General features: G+C 33.4%; 1 protein-coding gene across 13 annotated transcripts in view; it reads right to left on the bottom strand.

Annotated features, from left to right (window-relative positions):
- The window catches only part of RAPGEF2 (Rap guanine nucleotide exchange factor 2), a 232,365-nt gene that overhangs the window by 86,249 nt on the left and 126,311 nt on the right, over positions 1–19,805 (bottom strand). The window lies entirely within an intron of this gene.

The raw sequence follows: 19,805 nt of genomic DNA, 5'->3' as shown, positions 1-19,805 counted from the left end.
CCTCACCCACCCTATCCATTTAACATACTCTTCCTAAGATCTTTTAAGAACTAAAATCTGGTCATTTCAACCTAACCTGTTGAGCCCTTTTTTCAATTAAAACATATCAATGGCTTCCCATTGCTCTAGCATACAGACTAAAACTCCTTTTACAATGTGCAAGATTTGTAGATGGTTTTAGGAATTATGCCATGCTCATGCCCTCCAGGTCACCTGGGCTGCTCTTGTTTCCTTCAATGAGCAAAAAGGTCTTTCTACACAGTATTTCCTCTGCCTAGAACATTCCTTCACCCTCCATTTCCTGATTGATTCTTACTCCACCCCTAAAAACCACTGGTGAAATGACCTCAAAGTTATCATGATATTGTGTATCACTTCCCTATGATGCTTATTACTGTTCTAATTTTACATTTAATCATGAATTAGTTCATCGCGTTCGATGTGCCACTGTACTTGCAGCCCTTAGCATGGTACATGTCACAGGCTCTTGCCTTTTCTGAATGAATAAAATTTTCAGTGATCAGGAATGGACATTAGCAAAACCATGTTTGATCTTATAAACTAGTTCTTATCAAAATCCCAAATGCTTTTCTACCATAAACAAATGAATGATTTAAAAGTAAATGGCTTGGGACACCTGGGTGGCTCAGTTGGTTGAGCTGCTGCCTTCAGCTCGGGTCATGATCCCGGGATCCTGGGATCGAGTCCTGCATCAGGCTCCTTGCTCAGCGAGGAGCCTGCTTCTCTCGTTGCCTCTGCCTGTCTCTCTGCCTGCTTGTATGCACTCTCTCTCTCACTGACAAATAGATGAATAAGTAAAATCTTTAAAAAAAAAAAAAAGTAAATGGCACTGATCTTTGACAAAGGAGCATGGGCAATATAATACAGAAAACACAGTCTCTCCAACAAATGGCACTGGAATAACTGGACATCCACATGCAATAAATAAATAAATCTAGGCACAGACTTCATACCCTTCACAAAAATTAATTCAAAACTATCACAAACCTAAATGTAAAATGCAAAATCATAAAACTCCTACAAAATAACAGAGAAAACCTAGATAACCCTGCATATGGTAATAACTTTTTAGATACAACACGAAAACACAATCCATGAAAGAAATAATTGTTAAGCTAGATAGAGTTCATTAAAATGAACTTCTCCTCTGTAAAAAAAAAAAACAAAAAAACAATATTAAGAAAATTAGAAGGCAAGCCACAGATCAGGAATAAATGTTTGCAAAAGACACATCTGATAAAGAACTCCTAAAACCCAAGAGTAAGATAAAACTTGATGAATGGGCTGAAGACCTTAAAAGACACCTCACCAAAGAAGATATACAAATGGAAAATAAGCATATGAAAAGATGCTCCATGCATATGTCATCAGGGAAATGCAAACTAAAACAAGAGTGAGATACCACCCCATACCTATTAGAATGGTCAAAATTCAAAACACTGACAATACCAAATGCTGGTGAGGATTTGGAGCAGTGGGAAATTCACTCATTGCTGGTAGGAAAGTAAAATGGTACAGCCACTTTAGAAGACAGCGTGGTGGTTTCTTATGAAACTAAACACACTTATGTAATCCAGCAATCACACTCCTTGATATTTACTCAAAGGAGTTGAAGACTTACGTTGGAGCATCTGGGTGGCTCAGTTGGTTAAGTAAGCATCTGCATTTGGCTCAGGTTATGATCCCAGAGTCCTGGGATAAAGCCCTGCCTCAGACTCCCTGCTCAGTGGGGAGTCTCCTTCTCCCTCTTCCCCCTCTCCCTCCCACCTCCCCCCAGCTTGTGTTCTCTCTCTCTCTTGCTCTGCTCTCTCTCTCACACATAATCTTTTTAAAAATAAATAAAAACTTATGTTTACACAAAAAAACTACACAGATGTTTAAAGAGCTTTATTCAAAATCGCCAAAATTTAGAAGCAACTAAGATGAATTTCAGGAGATGAACAGATAAATAAATGGTAGTACAGCAAGACAATGGAGTATTATTCAGCACTAAAAAGAAATGAGCTATCAAACTGTGTAAAAACATGGAGGAAACATAAATGCGCATTACTAAGTGAAGGAAGCCAACCTGAAAAGGCTGAATACTGTGTGATTCCAACTATATGACATTCTGGAAAAGGCAAAACTATGGAAGCAATAAAAAGATCTGTGGTTGCCAGGGGTGATGAACAGGTAGAGCACAGAATATTTTCAGAACAAAGAAAATACTCAGTATGATATTATGATGATCGATGGATGTCTTTATACATTCGTCCAAACCCACTGAACATACAACATCAAGAACAAACCCTAAGGCGAACTATGGACTTTGGGTAAATGTGATGTGTCAATGTAGGTTCATACTGAGTTTAAAAACGAACCATTCTTGTGAGTGATGTTGATAATGGGGGAAGCTATGCATGTGAGGGGGCAGGAGATATATGAGAAATCTCTGTACCTTTCTTGCAATGTTGTTGTAAATCTAAACTGCTCTAAAAAATATTTTTAAAAAAATGTACATGGTATCAAAAGGTACAAGCTATCCACGTCAAGTGTCCATCTATAAATGAATGTATAAACAAAATGTAGTATATACTTACAACTGGATATTACTTAGTCTTTAAAAGAAGTAAAATTCTGTTACAAGTTAAAAAAATTAACCTAGAAGACACTATGTTAAGTGAAATAATCCATCCAGAGAAAGACAAATACCATAGAATTCCAATTATATGAAGTACCTAGACTAGAAGTTAAATTCATAGACCAAAAGGAGGAAGGTGGCTGCCAGGGCTGGGGGAAGAGGGTAAGAAAGAGTTATTGTGTAACAAGTATGGAGTTTCAGTTTGGGAGGATGAAAAAATCCTGGAGATGGGTGGTGGCAATGGTCATGTAACAGTGTGAATGTACTTAATACCACTGAACTATGTGCATTTAAAAATGGTTAAAATGATAAGTTTAAATGTGGATATTTTACCACATGCACACATACATGTGCGCGCACACGCAGACACACGCAGAGTTAATGTGTTACCAAACCATTACCTAAATAATCAAGTTCTATAACTTCCATCCATCTAGCCCGTGTCTCACATGTCCATGTGACAAAAACTCTTCTCCAAGTTTAAGTCAAATTACCCCCATGCTGATAGTGTCTGACCTTACATGTGAAGGTTTGCCATTGCTTGCCTCTCTCTCAGAAAATGTGTCACTTCTCTCAAGAAGGAAGCTAAATGGGAGAACCTGATAGGTGATGTCAGAAAATCACACATCCTCAGGCACTACTGCTTTTCTGTGCTGAGACTTGGTGTGATTTCTCTCACAATCTGGCTCTGTGCCTACAACCTACATATCTTAAAACTTATGACTGTAATGCTGAAATTTTACTATTCCTACTACCCTGTACTTTTGAAACACAATTATGCCAGGCTATAATATGTCAAACACCACTTGAGAAATAAAATATAAACCAAAAATTTAAGAGAATCCCATTACAGATTTTCTACAAACAAGAACTTATACTCAACCTTGAAGTAGCCTTAATTGGAGTTTTATTTGCTCCATTCCTTACCCATCTCAATTTAACGAATAGCATTAAATAGATGGCTAGAAAAAGGACCATGTAACAACCTTCTATCCTATGTCAAGAACATCTAATAACTTCTATCAGTAACAAAGATCCAAACGACAGAGATTATGTTACTAGTTCAGGACACTACTTAATGTAAGGCCTTTCCATGCTAAATTTAATGCCATTGTATTCATTCTTATTTTTCCACCTATTGTGTTTGATTTTTAATTACTATGAAACTGAGAAAAAATGGACTGTTCTCAGTAATTATTAACCACATTTAGGATTATTAGGTTTATTTATTTATAATATCGATACCGTTTATCCATAGATCTCAATGTGCTTTACATGTATTTTAATTAGGCTTGGTCATAACTCAAGGAAAGCAATATTCGTTTTTCATAGAAAATAAACTGTATAAAATTATAGGTTTGGTAGTTTGGAAGAATACAAAATAGAACTCCAGGTCTCTAATATCATTTACTTCACTTATCCACCACTCTGTATCGATTTCCTCCTTATTCCCCCTACCTGAGAGGAAAAACCAAAGTGTTTTGGAGAGATTCTGCAGGAGAAGGTAGAAGAATTTATTCTTTGGTATCTAGAAACAAGAAATTTTACAAATCTCATTTCTAATATTTTATTGTTCACCAAAGAAATGACATTTTAAAATGCTGGTTTTTCTATGGATATGCCAAACGAATTAAAGCACTAAGCCAATACAAAATAAAGTTATTGTAAGAGGTACAGTCAGAAGTTTTTCTTCTCTCCCTGAACCCAATATATCCCCCCCATTAGTACTATGATTTCAAAGGAAAAGTTGATTATCCAAAGATTCTTTACACCATAACTCAATCCTACATTTCACATAATCTTCTCTAGCCATCCATAAATATATACCTCAGATACGTCTTCCCTGCACATCCTCCTAAAGATTTTGTAGGCAATTTTATTTTTTTTCTACTTTGACCAAATAAAAATGGTACTTCATTTCATTATTACAAATAATTTAATTATGAAATACATGAAAGATACCAACACAATGCCTGACACATAATAATTGTTGACTAAGTATGGAGTTAAATTTAAATACAGGTCTCACAAATACTGGGAACCTGTTACTTCAATTACCACTTAGGAAGACCAAACTAAGAGTCCAAAACTTTCATCCAGCTATAGTTCAAAGACAGGTTCCAAAGAAACCTCTGGGCATTCTCTTTTCTTCTCAAGTTCTTTTTTCTCTTTTCCGTGTTTTTAGTCACCTGGTACCCATATGACAAGTGCCCTCCTAATCCCCGTCACCTATTTCACCCGCCCTCAACCCACCTCCTCTCTGGTACCATCAGTTTTTCCTCTATAGTTAGAGTCTGTTTCTTGGTTTCTCTCTCTCTCTTTCTCTCTCTTTTTCCCTTTCCTCATTTGTTTTTCAAATTCCACATGAGTGAAATCATATGGCATTTGTCTTTCTCTGACTTATTTCGCTTAGCATTATATTCTCTAACTTCATCCATGTTACTGCAAATGGCAAGATTTTATTCTTTTGATGACTGAATAATATTCCATTGTATATATTATGTGTATATATATATATATATATTCTACTTCTTTACACATTTGTCAACTGATGGACATTTGGGCTGCTTTGATATCTTGGTTATTGTAAATAATGCTACTATAAACATAGGGATGTATGTATCCCTCTGAATTGGTGTTTTTGTATTCTTTGGGTAAATACTCAGTAGCGCAATTACTGGATCGCAGAGTAAGCACTTCTATTTTTAACTTTCTGAGGAACCTCCATACTATTTTCCAGAGTGAATGTACCAGTTTGCATTCCCACCAATAGTGCATGAGGGTTCCCCTTTCTCCACATCCTCGTTAACACCTGTTGTTTCTTGTGTTGTTAATTTTAGCCATTCTTGACAGGTGTAAGGTGATATGTCATTATAGTGTTGATTTGCATTTCCCTGACGGTTAGTGATATTGAGCATCTTTTTATGTTTATTGCCATATGTAAGCTTTCTTTGGAAAAATGTCTGTTCTAGTCTTCCACCCATTTTTTAGTTGGATTATTCATTTTTTAGGTGTTGAGTTTTATAAGCTCTTTATATATTTTGGACCCTAACCTTTTTTAGATATGTTACTTGCAAATATCTTCTCCCAATCCACAGATTGCTTTTAGTTTTATTAATTGCATCCTTTGCTGTGTAGAAGCTTTTTATATTGATATAGTCCTAATAGTTTATTTTTGCTTTTGTTTCCCTTGCCTCAGGGGACTAGAAAAAAGTCTCTGATGTCAGAGAAGTTACTGTCTGTGCTCTTTAATAGGATTTTGATGGTTTCAGGTCCCACATTTAGGTCCTTCCTTCTTTTGAATTCATTTTTATGTATAGAGTAATGTAGCTCAGTTTCTTTCTTTTGCATGTTACTGTCCAGTTTTCCAACACCATTTGTTGAAACCGTTATTTTTCCCATTGGATATTCTTTCCTGCTTTGTCAAAGATTAATTAACATATAATTGTGGGTTTATTTCTGGGTTTTCTATTCTGTTCCATTGACCTATGTGTCTATTTTTGTGCTAATACCATACTGTTTTGATTACCACAGTTTTGTAATATAACTTGAAGTCAAGAATTGTGATGCTTCTAGCTTTGCTTTTTCATGATTGCTTTGGCTACTCAGGGTCTTTTGTGGTTCCATACAAATTTTAGGATTGTTTGTTCTAGTTCTGTGAAAAATGTTTTTGGTATTTCGATATGGATTGCACTAATGTGTAGATTGCTTTGTGTAGTATAGATGTTTTAACAGTATTTGTTCTTCTAATCCATGAGCATGGAATGTCTTTCCATTTCTTTGTGTCATTTTGAATTTCTTTCACGAGTGCTTTATAGTTTTCAGAGTATAAGTCTTTCACCTCCCTGGTTAGGCTTATTCCTAGGTATTCTACTATTTTGGTGCAATTGCAAATGAGATTATTTCCTTAATTTCTCTTTCTGCTACTTCACTAGTGTCTAGAAATGCAATAAATTTCTGTAGATTGGTTTTGTAACCTTTTATTTGAATTCATTGATCAGTTCTACAGTTTTTTGGTGGCTACTATAGGCTATTTCTTTAATAAAAAGAAAAGTTCCTGATAACATACTGTTTGTGATGCCTTTGATTGATAATTGGAAAATTAACATAGTAACCCATCCATAATAAGTATGCCCAATATTTACATGATGCATGTTAGAAGAGAAAGATTAAAAGATAACATAAAATGGGACACATGCTGAAAAAGGAAATAAAGTATACTGTAAATCAGTGAGAACTTCCAACATCAAGAGTGGGGCTTTTCCAATGCATATATTCAAAAAATGAAGAGACTGTAACAGCTAATTTAACAAAGCTTATTTCGTTTCCCAGAACCTACTTTAAGAAAACACCAGACAGCTTGAAATGCTCAGTTATAGAGGTGAAGTCCTTACACACTGGTACTCAGTGTGGGCTCCTGACTACAGTATTTCACAAGGCAATACTCCAAGTTCAATAGCGATTATTATCTTTATTACTAATTTGGCATGTAATTTATTTCCTTATGGTTAATATTTTACATGAGCATATGAATTATTAATTATCCCTCCATTTTTTTAAATAAAAAGGGACTATTGATCACAAACTGGAATGTGGGTGAGCTGAAGGCAGGGGCCATACACTTTGTTTTTGATATTGTTAATGACAAATTATGCTTTATCTCTTATGCTTACCACACAGTAATTATTCAAGAAAAGAATGAATGTATAACTGATTCCACTTAAACTTTTTCAAAACTACCCTGTGAAGTATTATTACACCAGCTTTAAGATGATGAAACAGGCACAGGATAATAGTATAACCATAAAAGATGTCCAATTTGTTTACTGACAAAATCAGATGTTTTAAGTAATTTGACAGGCAAGAAGACTAGGCTAAAACCAGAAAATTTAAATTTAACAGGGATAAATATAAACATCTACATGCATACTATCAAAATGTCACTTGGCCAATTACAATATAAGGGATATCAGCCTAGAAGAATAATTCACAGGGGTGGAAGGAGGTATGAAGCCTTACCTCTAAAATGGAGCTGACTAAAAGCTCCATATGACCCAATACAGAATACCTTACTACTCGCATATAATCATGGGTTACATCATCAGACATATAATGTCCAGGGCAAGAAAAACAAAGTTCTCCTATAATCTGCACTGTAGGGTACTGCAGGACCTTGTGTAAGTGGTAGCAACCAGTTCTAGACATCCTAACTTAGGAGAAATGATGAGTAACTGTAGTACTAAGAGCAGAAAACCAAGATGGTAAAGTGTTTAGGAAAGTACATAAGTTAGAAATGTTTAATCCAGAAAAGGCATAAGATCTCTTTATATGAAGCACAGTTATATGAAAATGGAACATGAATATTCATTTGTGTTGCTCTAGAAGAAATCTAGAACCATGAACTAAAATTATAGAGAAGCAGATTTCAGCTAAACGAAGGAAAAGTTTCTTCGTAATTAGCCCTTCCCTATAATAAATAATAATTGTTATGATTTACTAGACCCTTACTTTGTACTAGGCAGTAGGGTACAATTTTGACACATTAGGTAAGGGCTATCTTGCAAATATCAGTGCTAGTTATAATTAAAAATCTTACAGCAGAAGCTGAATGTCAGTGATTCTATAGAGAAAAATAAATTGTATTAAGTGGTTAGGAGATAACTAAAATCCTTTCAAGTTCTTAAGGTTATCTAACACAGCTATTCTTTTAAAGATTTTATTTATTTATTGTCAGAGAGAGCATGCAAGCAGGGGGAGTGGCAGGCAGGGCAGGCAGAGAGAGAAGCAGGCTCCTGGCTGAGCAAGGATTCTGATGCGAGACTCCATCCCAGGACCCTGGGATCAAGACCTGAGCCGAAGACAGCCACTTAACTGACTGAGCCCTCTATGGCAGCTATTACCAAACATTAGCTAGTAGCAAAACGGGGATAAAGGGATGTTGTTATAGAGAACAGAAGAAGAGAGACCTACTGAACGAAATAATTCTATCTTGTAATAAGATTTCCTGATAGTAACTATTCCTTTATTCTGAGATTTCTGTCTTCCTTATGTTGGCAGTTAGAGGGGAAATAATAAAATGCTCTTACTTTTTAAAAATTATAGTGCTAATTAGACCACAGATTAGAAGTTTTTTTAACATCCTTAGCTCATAAATTAAAAGATGCCAAGTTTAGAAGAAGGAAAATGAAAGATGATTTTCTTAATGTTAGCAATAATTGATACTATACATAACTAATCAGTTTTATAAAATGTTTTTAAATCCCTTAATATTACTTATGTTTTCAGTATTCTTAAATATTACCAAAACTTACAATATTTTCTGTGCAGAAGCAAACAATTTCCTGACTTTATTTTTTCATCTCTAAAAATTATGACTACTTTCAGACAATTGTTTAAGTTGTTTTGATTCATTAAAAAGTCATGCTTACAAAAAAGTCTTTCAGCAAGATTTGGCTTTTGTTACTTATAATATTAGTGAAACTAACAAAATACATTAATTACATAGTCACCTTTGCTACAAAATGGTACTGCTCAACAGTAAAAACCCATTTCTATATTGGAATGAAACTAAAGGTCAAAGAGGGGGTAAATGCTGTGCTTTACTAATGAGAGATACGGTTTGAAAAGGAAAAGTACTTGTAACAAAAATACTAATGAATCAACCAAAGCCTACATTTTTGCCCATATAATTAGTAATTATTTTTCACATTGGACATTCTATGCTGTAGCCTATGTCTTTTCAAGGTACTAAAACAGCAGGCATCTAAAGTGGCTGAATTATTTGACACACTTCTCTTTCAAATCAAATTTAAAGCTCAAGTAACATAAAAGCAAAATATGTTAAGTTAATTTTTAAAAATAAATACTTTTAAATATCAGAAATGGAAAAGACAGATGTCTAGGTTTGACTCTGAGTACCATAAATATTGAACATGTAACTTAATCTCTTTGACCTTAGCATGCTTTTCTTCTATCAGTGAAGACACCATCACCTTAGTGTTTAAAACTACAGAGTTTAACTGACAAAATATATGAGGTAATACCTAGCCAACTGGAATATATCGTAAGGATTCAATAAGGGTAAATTTTATTCTTTCCAAGATATTCTAAAAAGTCAGTTGCACTCAAGGTTTGAGGATTCCATTATTTGATACTGTAATGATGGCCGGGATTAATATCCTTGTGCAGATATCCTTGTGTAAGAACTGTTAATATGCAGGTAGATGTATAATACCACTCCTAGAAATAGTAACACTAACTTTGTGAGTTTGATCCAAAGACACCAATGTACAACCAAGATGCTGCTGAGCACCTAACATATACTATACTGTGCAAAAGGTATACTATGGCATACAAGATACTATCTGCTTTTAAAGGCTATTTCTCTTTAGGAATTTAACTTATAACAAACATACTATCACTTTTAAGATCCAATGTCTTGGGTGGCTCAGTTGGTTAAGTGTCCAACTCCTGTCTGCAGGTCAGGTCATAATCTCAGGGTTCTGAGACTGAGCCCCACTTTGGGCTCTGCACTAAGCGTGGAGCCTGCTTAAGCTTCTCTCTTCCCCTCTACCCTTACCCCTCCCCCCTACTCTTTCCCTCTCCAAAAAAAAAAAAAAAAAAAAAACAGTCTTTAAATAAAAATCAAAATGTGTAGGTTTTCATAATGGTTGAATAATCTCCATTCTAAGAGACAATGACAATGTTTATAAATGGAAGCATTAATCAATAGGCTTCACAATCAGGAATATAATTGTGACTGTCCCTCTATTGTAATTAAATATATTCCAGACAGGAAATGCTTCCAAGTAAATTTGCCTGGAAGATAATTAAATATAGAAGATTGTCTCAATATAGAAAATATTTTAGATGCCAGAGAAATTACTTAAGCATTCTCTTGAAAAAGAAGTCAGCTTACAATATAGGACCACATGAGCTTTAAGATGACAACATTCAATCGTCCTTCTCATAAATCAATGAACAAAGTCCAAATTACACATCTAATTTTTCCCTCTCCTTAAAAGCTCTAAAAAGGCAAACAGAGTATTTTACCTACACATTTTAGCTGCACTTTGAAATTTTCAATTACCACCATTTTTAACATCCTTAGCTCATAAATTAAAAGTTGCCAAGTTTAGGAGAAGTTAGGTGAAAGATGATTTTCTTAAGTGAAAGAGGATTTTTAAATAACACTCAAATAATTAATTGTATATGTAAGACTATTATAATTGTCAGAATTATTCACAACTGGCCAGATGGATCATATTCATGGAAGATTCTATCTCCTGGTTGTGCCATAAAGTAGCAGTTCACAGTATCAACACGTAACCAAAACTCTATAACTAAATATTAAACAGAATAAGGCAGTCACTTATTCATTCTACATTTGACCCCAAGACTAAGTAGTTAAGTTAGGAAACAAGAAATCAGGGATGAACCGCTGAACAGTGTGACTGACCTAAGCAAAATGTATTGTTCATCACATGAAATTGCTCACTAAAAGACTGCCTTACAACAAACGTACAACAAAGCCTATTTTTCTTGATGGCTTATATTTTATAGGTTTTTCAATGACAAGAAGCAAAATAAAAATCTGTTGGGCCGAAGTTTAAAAATATATGCCACCCAACCCAGTGGACTGGTAAGATTAAAAACAAAAACCAAAACTCTAAGATATTAATATATTACACCCAAATGACTGCAAAACATGGTATTTACAATAAAGGTAAAAATACAGTAGGGAAGAAAATGAGACCACTATATAAAGGAGACATTTCTCTATGTGAGAAATGATACACCAATCTATAGTAACCACTAACAACATAAAATATTCATGTGGACATTTCAGCTTTCATTAAGGGAAACCCACCCACAATTTGAAATCTGTGGAGCAGGGACATTTTCAGTCCCTTTCCAAAGACAGCTCTATCCTGTCAGATATTTTGCTTTAGTAGTTGATTACTGAATCATATTGAACCTCTGAGCACAATCAGTGGTAAATCACACTTTGTGATGACAAAGGAATCTGGCCCCTAATGTCTTAACATAAGCAGAACAAGTGGATGGAAAAGATTGAAGGCAGACTCTTTATTTAAACACAAAACAAAAAGAGTCAGTAGATAAAGGTAGAGAGAAAGAACATAGGTACTCAAAGTAGAGGAAAACAAAGAGAAAGAATCCAACTCTAAAAAAATAGTAAGTGGAGTTTTGAGAAGAAAAAGTTTTAAACATACTGGTACATTATTTATTTTGTACTATCAAGCTAAAACAATCTGTAATAAATTGGATTAGATTATCCTGAACATTAACTATGAATCAGTCACGGGATGTTGTTAAAACTATCCACGGTGATTTTTTTTTTTTTCTCCCTGAGGGTACTGGGGGACGAGGACCTAAAACTAGTCTTATTGATATTGGCATAAGATCCCAAATCCATTTTTAAATATTATCTAACAGACATTTTACAGTTATCATTACTACACTTTCACTACCATACAAAATTGGACACAAGCATTTTAAGTATTTTTTAATTCTACATAATGATTCATAATTATCTTAATAGGGAAGGGGTGGTTAGCCTTTTTTGGGGGGAGATGGTGAGGGGATAAAATTCCTAAAGGGAAAAAAGAAATTTTATTTTTTTAAAGAAAAACATTTCTAAATGAGAAATGCTCAATAAATTAAGTAAAAATGTCTATCTTTAAAAATCACTACAGTAACTACAAAATGGATTGTTGGTAACCATCCAATATAATTAATACATTTAAAACACAATTATTTAATGTAAAGCATTTTAAAATTCTTCTGATTCCACTCAAAATTAGCTTGGGATCTTTCCATTTTCTCCCAGTATCTATAAAGGAATTAAGCAAAAAGGAGGAAAAGGCAGTAGTGAGAAAAATCATACAGGAAACAAGGTTAGGGTCAGCTTCATAGATATGGGACCTATGAAGACACAAAGGACTCTGTTCAGAAGGGCCTCTGCATTTAGGAAAACTATTTTTACTTTAAAGAACAAGCAATGGACAAACTACGACTATTCAGTAGTAGGTATCTGGCAGATATCTTCTTGAAAATGAACAAACTGAGCTTCTCACTTCAAGGAAAACAGCTGATAGTACTTTGTTTGCCAATGACAAAATTTTAGCTTTCAAGTAAAAATCAGACTTTTGCAAAATTTATATCCAACACCATAAACCTGACAGCTTCCCAATAAGTGAGGCTTTTTTAGTGAGACTGGTAGTGATGACATTAATAAATGTGATTTTTTAAATACTGTATAACATGCCAAAATTCGGGTGACAACCCAATTTACTGACCAACGCATGATGTTATAAAATCATACATAAGTAAAAAGACCCATGGGTAAGTAAGACCAATGGGCTTTAATAAAAGAGTAACTTCACTGACACACCTTTACATTCTTAATTGCAACTAAATTTTTAAGAAACAACCATGTGTCAAATTTTGGTGAAGTATATCAATAAGATTATTTGAAAAAGCTGTTAAAATACCACTGCCTTTTCCAACTACCTGTGTGAGGTCAGATTTTCTTCATATACTTTCTATACTTGAATCAGAAGAGTATATCATAACAGATTGAATACAGAAGTTCATTTGGGAATCCAGCTGCTTTTATCAGGCCAAATATTAAACAATTTCACTAAAAAACCTTTATGTAATATATAAGAGGTTACTTAAGAAATATTTTTAGATTTCTCAGTTTTAATTTCTAGCATGGCAAACAATGATACAGATAACTCATACAAGCAAAAGCTTGTTGGAGCTCTCAAAAAGTTTTAAGAGTATAAAGGAGTCCTGAAATGAAAAACTTTGACAACTACAGCTCTAAGACATGAACTAGAAAATAATCAGCCTTTTTGCTCTTTTAAAGATTACACAGTTATCAAACATCCATAGATTCCTTTAAAACAAAATTCTGTATTTACATAAAATACAACTTCAGCTGAACCCTCTAACAGCTTACTCTACTTGCGGAATGATTAGTTGCTTATACTCTTCTGGTCTAATTAAAGTTAGGAAAATGGTTATATGAAGGAGACATAGAAAGACTGAAGCTATCAAGTGCTCATCAATAACGCCCACTGTCAAGGGCATCAATATCCTCAAGAATATCAATAATGCCCAAGTATTCTCTACATCCCAGTTAGTTGGGATGCTCATGCTTATGTCACAAATTAACAAATGGCAAAATGATCTTTTTTCTCCAAAAACTTCCTGAGTACTCCAAAATTCCTGATAGAGCTTTTTTAAGGTTCAGTTTTAAAAACTATATAAAGAAATGGATAGAAAGTAAAAGTATGCTAATAATTAGTGAAAGGAAAATGTTACAACTTCTTCTTGAGATTTTAACTTTATTTTCTAACATTTGTAAATGGCTTCTGGATTGTACCAAAACCACAAGTGACCAATTATCATTACTATCCTCACAGACATCTAAATAAAAATCAGGACAATCTGAATATTTTCTTTTTCATCCTTGAAAATCTTCCCTTCTCAATCAGTCTGCCAATCAGTCATTCCAAGGAGCGATTCATAATTCAGATTGGCTCACTCTACTGTCACATCATTTCTCCTCTAGGCTAGCAATTCCAAATTTACATTACATCCCTATGTTGCACTTCAAAGAGAGAAAGGAAGACATAAGAAAAATAAAGGACTACTTGATCTTGTACTAAGCCCATAAGAAACTGTTCTAATACAATTACTCAATAGATTCTTAATTATTTTTCCAAAATATCTCAGTCATTTTTCAGCCTCTGTGTAATTTAAACCACAAAGGCTATTAGGTACAATGTAAACTGTGTATGTTCAAATCAGTCAAAAGTTTACTACAGATATTCTTAATACTACTGAACTATCCATTTAAAAGTGGTTAAGAGAACAAATTTAATGTTATGTGTTTCCTACCTAAAAAAAGAAAAGAAAAAAGAAAAACCACTGAATTATGCACTTTAGGTAAAACTGTATGGTATGTGAATTATAACTCAATAAAGCTATTATTTTTTAAAAGTTAAGTTTGCTCTTAATCAGTTTTTTTTTATAGCAAAGGTTTGAAAAAAGGTTTACTACTGTGATATGGATAATGATTAATTTTTCTGGAGAGAATAAGGGGGAGATCTCGCATACATAAATATGTATAACATATAGTAGGCATTTTAATGATTAATTTAAATATTTCCTTTCACAAGTGACTTAAACCTAACACGTATACACTGAATACAAAACTAGAGTTTCTTCCAGAGTATCTTCTAGCTAACAGAAAGGCATTTCTAGCTAATAATGTTTTAACACTGAATTCAAAACCAAAAGAGAACATTTCTAGTCACCTGATATTTCAAACAGTGAAACAGACAACTTACTGATAACTTAATTGTAAAAAGATCAATTCAGCACTGTTAGGAAATAGGCCTGCATATCAAAGTAGATTTTCCCAAAGAAAAGAGACATTTTTCAAGATCAGCATGTAGCACTGTAAAATCTCACGAAGAAAAAAATAACATAAGAAATGAAACAGTCTAAGATGAAAAGGATCTTTGCTGTTGAGACTAAAAGCTAAATTTTAGCCAAGTATATTTAAAACATATACAAGCACAGAGAGCCACCAGTGTTCACAATTAGAGGCAAGACAAAGTAGCAGTGGTCTTTTTGACAAATAAATTGCTTGAAATATTGCATGAGTTGCTACACAACACCCTTATTACTTTCAATCTCCAAGTGCAACCAAAAGATGGGTCCAATTATGACATCAATACAAGCTTTCTTTCAAAATGGAATGAAAGAACAGTAAATCCCAGTGGACACGGGAGTTCTGCAGCAGAGATGATGTAATATATAAAAATAGACATCCTCCAACAGAAGCTGAAACTTGGGTAAACAGCACACTGCATACTATTCTCAACTGCCTTGCATGAATTTGCAATGCATGCTGTTAATAGCGCAAGACAAATCATTTCATGTTTTAAACTATTTCCTGATTTACATTTCAATTTCGATATACACGCTATAGTATAATTTCCTAATCTGTATAAATTAAATGAACATAAATACCTGGTTATAACTGCAAGGAAGAAACAATCCCCCCAAAGCAAGAAAATGGAGCCCACTGCAGCAGTTTTTCCACGCTGCATTTTGTTAGAAATTGCAGCACATATGGCACAGAACTGTTACGTCCACCTATTGTTCAAAGACCTTTCCACAGGGAGCATTCTGCAGGATTTTAAAATGCAACATCATCTAGGTAAAGAGGAACCAGTAAACCTGCTGATAATGGGTGTGAAAAGCAAAGAGTATTTTGACACTCTAAGACTCTGATGCCAACATAAAACATCAGGCATGCATACAGTAACTGGGATCTAGCAAAACTTGTGCTTTTTTTAATATACACATCACTACTATCTAACACTCTCTCCACACCTCTCTTTTACATTCTTTATCAATTCAGTTTTTACATTTCCATTGGGCTTTCCTGGATTGAAGAATATTTCACTTTGAGCCAGGATATTGAGAAATCATGCCTGATTTCTCAAGTGCCCTGTCTATGTGCCTCGAATGTACCTAGAATTCCCTATATTTTAGTTGCACATTTATTTATCTATATCCCTTATGAAACTAAGAGGACAGTAAGGGCAAAATATGCCTGTTCAGTAGACCCTTATAGCCCTTGAGCCTGGCACAAACCTGAAACAAGGTGGGTACTTGATAAATATTCATTAAATGAATAAAATATGTAAATGAAAATACTGAGTTTTCCTCTCTATAATACAAGAAAGAAAATACACATATTTTCTGAACCTCCACCCAATTATAATTCACAGAGAGGCACTGATAATATTACTGAAGACAAAGACTTTAGGTTTAATTAAGTAAACAAATGTCTTTCAGATTTAAAGAAGAATGAAATATCAAAATAATTAAGAAATTTCCCCTATATGTGAATATTTTCTACATAAGCATATCAACAGATTTTTAAAATACCATTATATGAATAAATCATAGTCAGGTGTAATATGATGTGAACTGATTGTTATAAGTTAAAATGCTAAGACCTTAATATTCTAGGAAATTTAGTAAATATACAAGTCACTGATATATTACACAAAACATATTCTCTTACTGTTAAGCAGCTAATATTGAATTAAACTAAGACTTCAGTAAAAAATTAAATAAAAAGCTGAAAAAGCAAAGCCAAACATGAGTGAAAACACTATTTCTACTGCAAGAACAATAGTCCATGTCAAAAAGACTGTTGTCAAATAAAAGTGCATAATCAAACACTGTAATTTTTCATTTGTTTCAATATCCAACAATTTTTGAAATTAACCAAACCTACCAAGTAGTCCTTAACTGAAAATGAAACCAACTTAAATCTATCTTTAAAAAAAAAATCGACTTCAGAGAAATATAAGATATAACCTAGGAATGATTATATAAATATTATTAGAAATAGAACTTGTCTTATATTATTTTAAAGAATAACCTTATAAAAAATAGGACTCATTTTCATAAGCCTCATGCATGGATCAATCTTACTACACTGGTGCCACATTTTACAGATATTATATTATCACTGACTAAACTCAAAATTTAATCCCATTATGTTAATATTACACTGTATTCAACCTATATTATATTAACTTAATTTTATGCACTATTTTTTATTACTTTTTATGCATCTGCACCAAGAATTTTAAACTAAGCCTAATCTACTGAAAAATGTAATACATAATTATTAAACAGTGCTCTGAAGTGTATATTCATATTGTAGAAAAGGACTACTAATGAAATGTGTGGGAGACATCTTTTTATATGATCAACTGGTTTCCATTACTTCAAAAATTTTGCATTGATTGAAATTTTATGAATATGTTTTATGTTATATTGTGTTCAAATCCTCCTAATTCAAATTTGCAAACAGAGCCATTCCTTGGGAAAATATCCTTTGGGACAAGGTGAGTGTGCTTGCACCTGATCAAATAAAACATTCCAAGATTAAAACAACAAGAAAAACACAAAATTAAAAGTCACAAGGCCATCTTGGATTTTGACTGTCTCTTCTCATCCTAACAATTACTAGTCACAGACATTTCCAAATATTACTTGAACTAAGTCAAATCTCATAAAATGTTTAGCTAAGAAGTTATTACAGCTGAGGAATACCAATCCTTTAAATATGTAATCTACTTTTGGGTTTTTTTTCCCCCATATTTTAAAAGAGGTCACTTTCCTTGAGTTTATTGTATTTTGCAGTATAGAGTGATGTGAAGAGCTTTGACTCTGGAGCCAGACTTCTGGGGTTAGAATTTTGGCTCTATTACTTACTAGCTGTGTGTCCTTAAGCATATCCCCTCATCTTGTTCTTTCATTTCCTAATCTGTAAACTGTAGTAATAATAATCCATTCCTCACAGCGTAGTTATGTATACTAAATGACTTAATTTATGTGAAATATTTTAGAACAGTAGTACATACATAGATAATACTCTATAAATGTTTGCTAATTAAACTATTAAAAAAAATAGAGCCATCTGTTGGGGGTAAGTAGGAATGGGAAGTGGAATGTCAATCAGAACTTCAAAGCATCAAGAGCATTTCAATCCTTTTAGCCTTGCTAGACTGAAATGTCTGTTGGTTCATGTAAACTCCATGGTATAGACAGGACAAGTTTTCTGCAGTCTTCAGTCTAATATCTCTGTACAATTTTGTTTTTTCTAAACTGAGAAGAGGGCAGAGCTCAGAGTCTCTGAACCCAGAGACAAAATAAACTTGTCCCAAGTCTAAAGTGACTGACCCCAAATCTTCCAGCCTCTGCCAAGAACCTTATCTACTACCTGCCTCTATTTTCATTATCTACCTTAAGACTGAAAATTCATACCACATCTTCTTTTCTGGCAATATTAAATACAGCCTCAACCTCACAGCATCAAAATGTAGGAAAATGGTAATGAAAGCCATCTCCCATATCCCCTTCTCACTGCATTTTAAAATGCTTATTATTCTCTCTGCAAACCTCATATACTTGCCTTGGAAAAATGTCTTGAAAACACTCCACATGGACTACTTGAGTACTCATGTTTCTGAAGAAAATTATTATAATCTGTTTTAAATTACTGCAACACATCTAATTTTTAAAAAGTGTACATAAAGTATATATCATAACTCAGTGTATATTTTCAATTCAATTCCTACTTCTAAATGGGAATTAGACTAACTAGTAATTTTTCATATTAAAAAAGAGAAAGATTAATTATATACTGATATATCTTTTAAAATATTAAATTTACGTATGTTTAGAGTATACTTTTACCAGATAAAAGTCCAAAACACTGATGAAATTTTAAAAAGTATACAATTACATGAAAATTTTATTAAAGTTACAAATAGTATGAAAATGTTTAAGATTTATCATATCATCTAAAATATAGCAGTGCTTCTCCAGTACCATATAGCAGCCATGACACCTGTGGCATTTTAATATGCATTCTCTTGCACAGAACATAAAGTTACTGCCTCATTTTGATTTGAAATTCTGTACAAATATTTCATTATTTCAGGCAAGTTTACTAAAACAGCCAAGGATATTATTATATTGACAGCAGAGGTCTTCTAATGTCAACTAAATCATACATGATCTTTTTCCTGGGCAATAAAAAAACACAACCATAAGATTCTACGAGTTACTTAACCAATTCCTCTCCAGAGATAAAATTAGTTTTCCTTCCTTTACTCCAAATTCCCTGATAACCCCCAATCTGACCCACCATTTCAAGAGTTAACACTGAAAATCATAAATTCGTCATGTGTTGGCATGAAAGAAATGAGCAAAGATATTATTATAGGCTTCTAGAATGAAATAAAGCATGAATTCTGGTTAAAAATAAAGTGCAAATAAGAAAACACAAGCATTTTTAAATTCTCATTTCCTTTTGACTAAGCCTTTATTCTCTCTGACTAAAATTTTACTAGTACTCTCCCAAAATGCTCTCATATTGGGATTCCTGAAATTTAAAGCTTTTACCTACACCATTTAAAATGTAAATTTCTAATGGATTTCCCATAAGCTTTCACATAAAAAGCAATTAAATTTCCATTATGTCTACCTATCTTTTCCTCTTCATTTCTTTACTTACAAATCATGTTAGTTA

The sequence above is a fragment of the Lontra canadensis genome, unplaced genomic scaffold (genome assembly GCF_010015895.1).
Source record: "Lontra canadensis isolate GAN:19392208 unplaced genomic scaffold, GSC_riverotter_1.0 scaffold1, whole genome shotgun sequence".
Classification (NCBI taxonomy): Eukaryota; Metazoa; Chordata; class Mammalia; order Carnivora; family Mustelidae; genus Lontra; species Lontra canadensis.
Note: the sequence above shows the minus strand (reverse complement) of the source record. Positions and strands in the feature narration are given on the sequence as shown.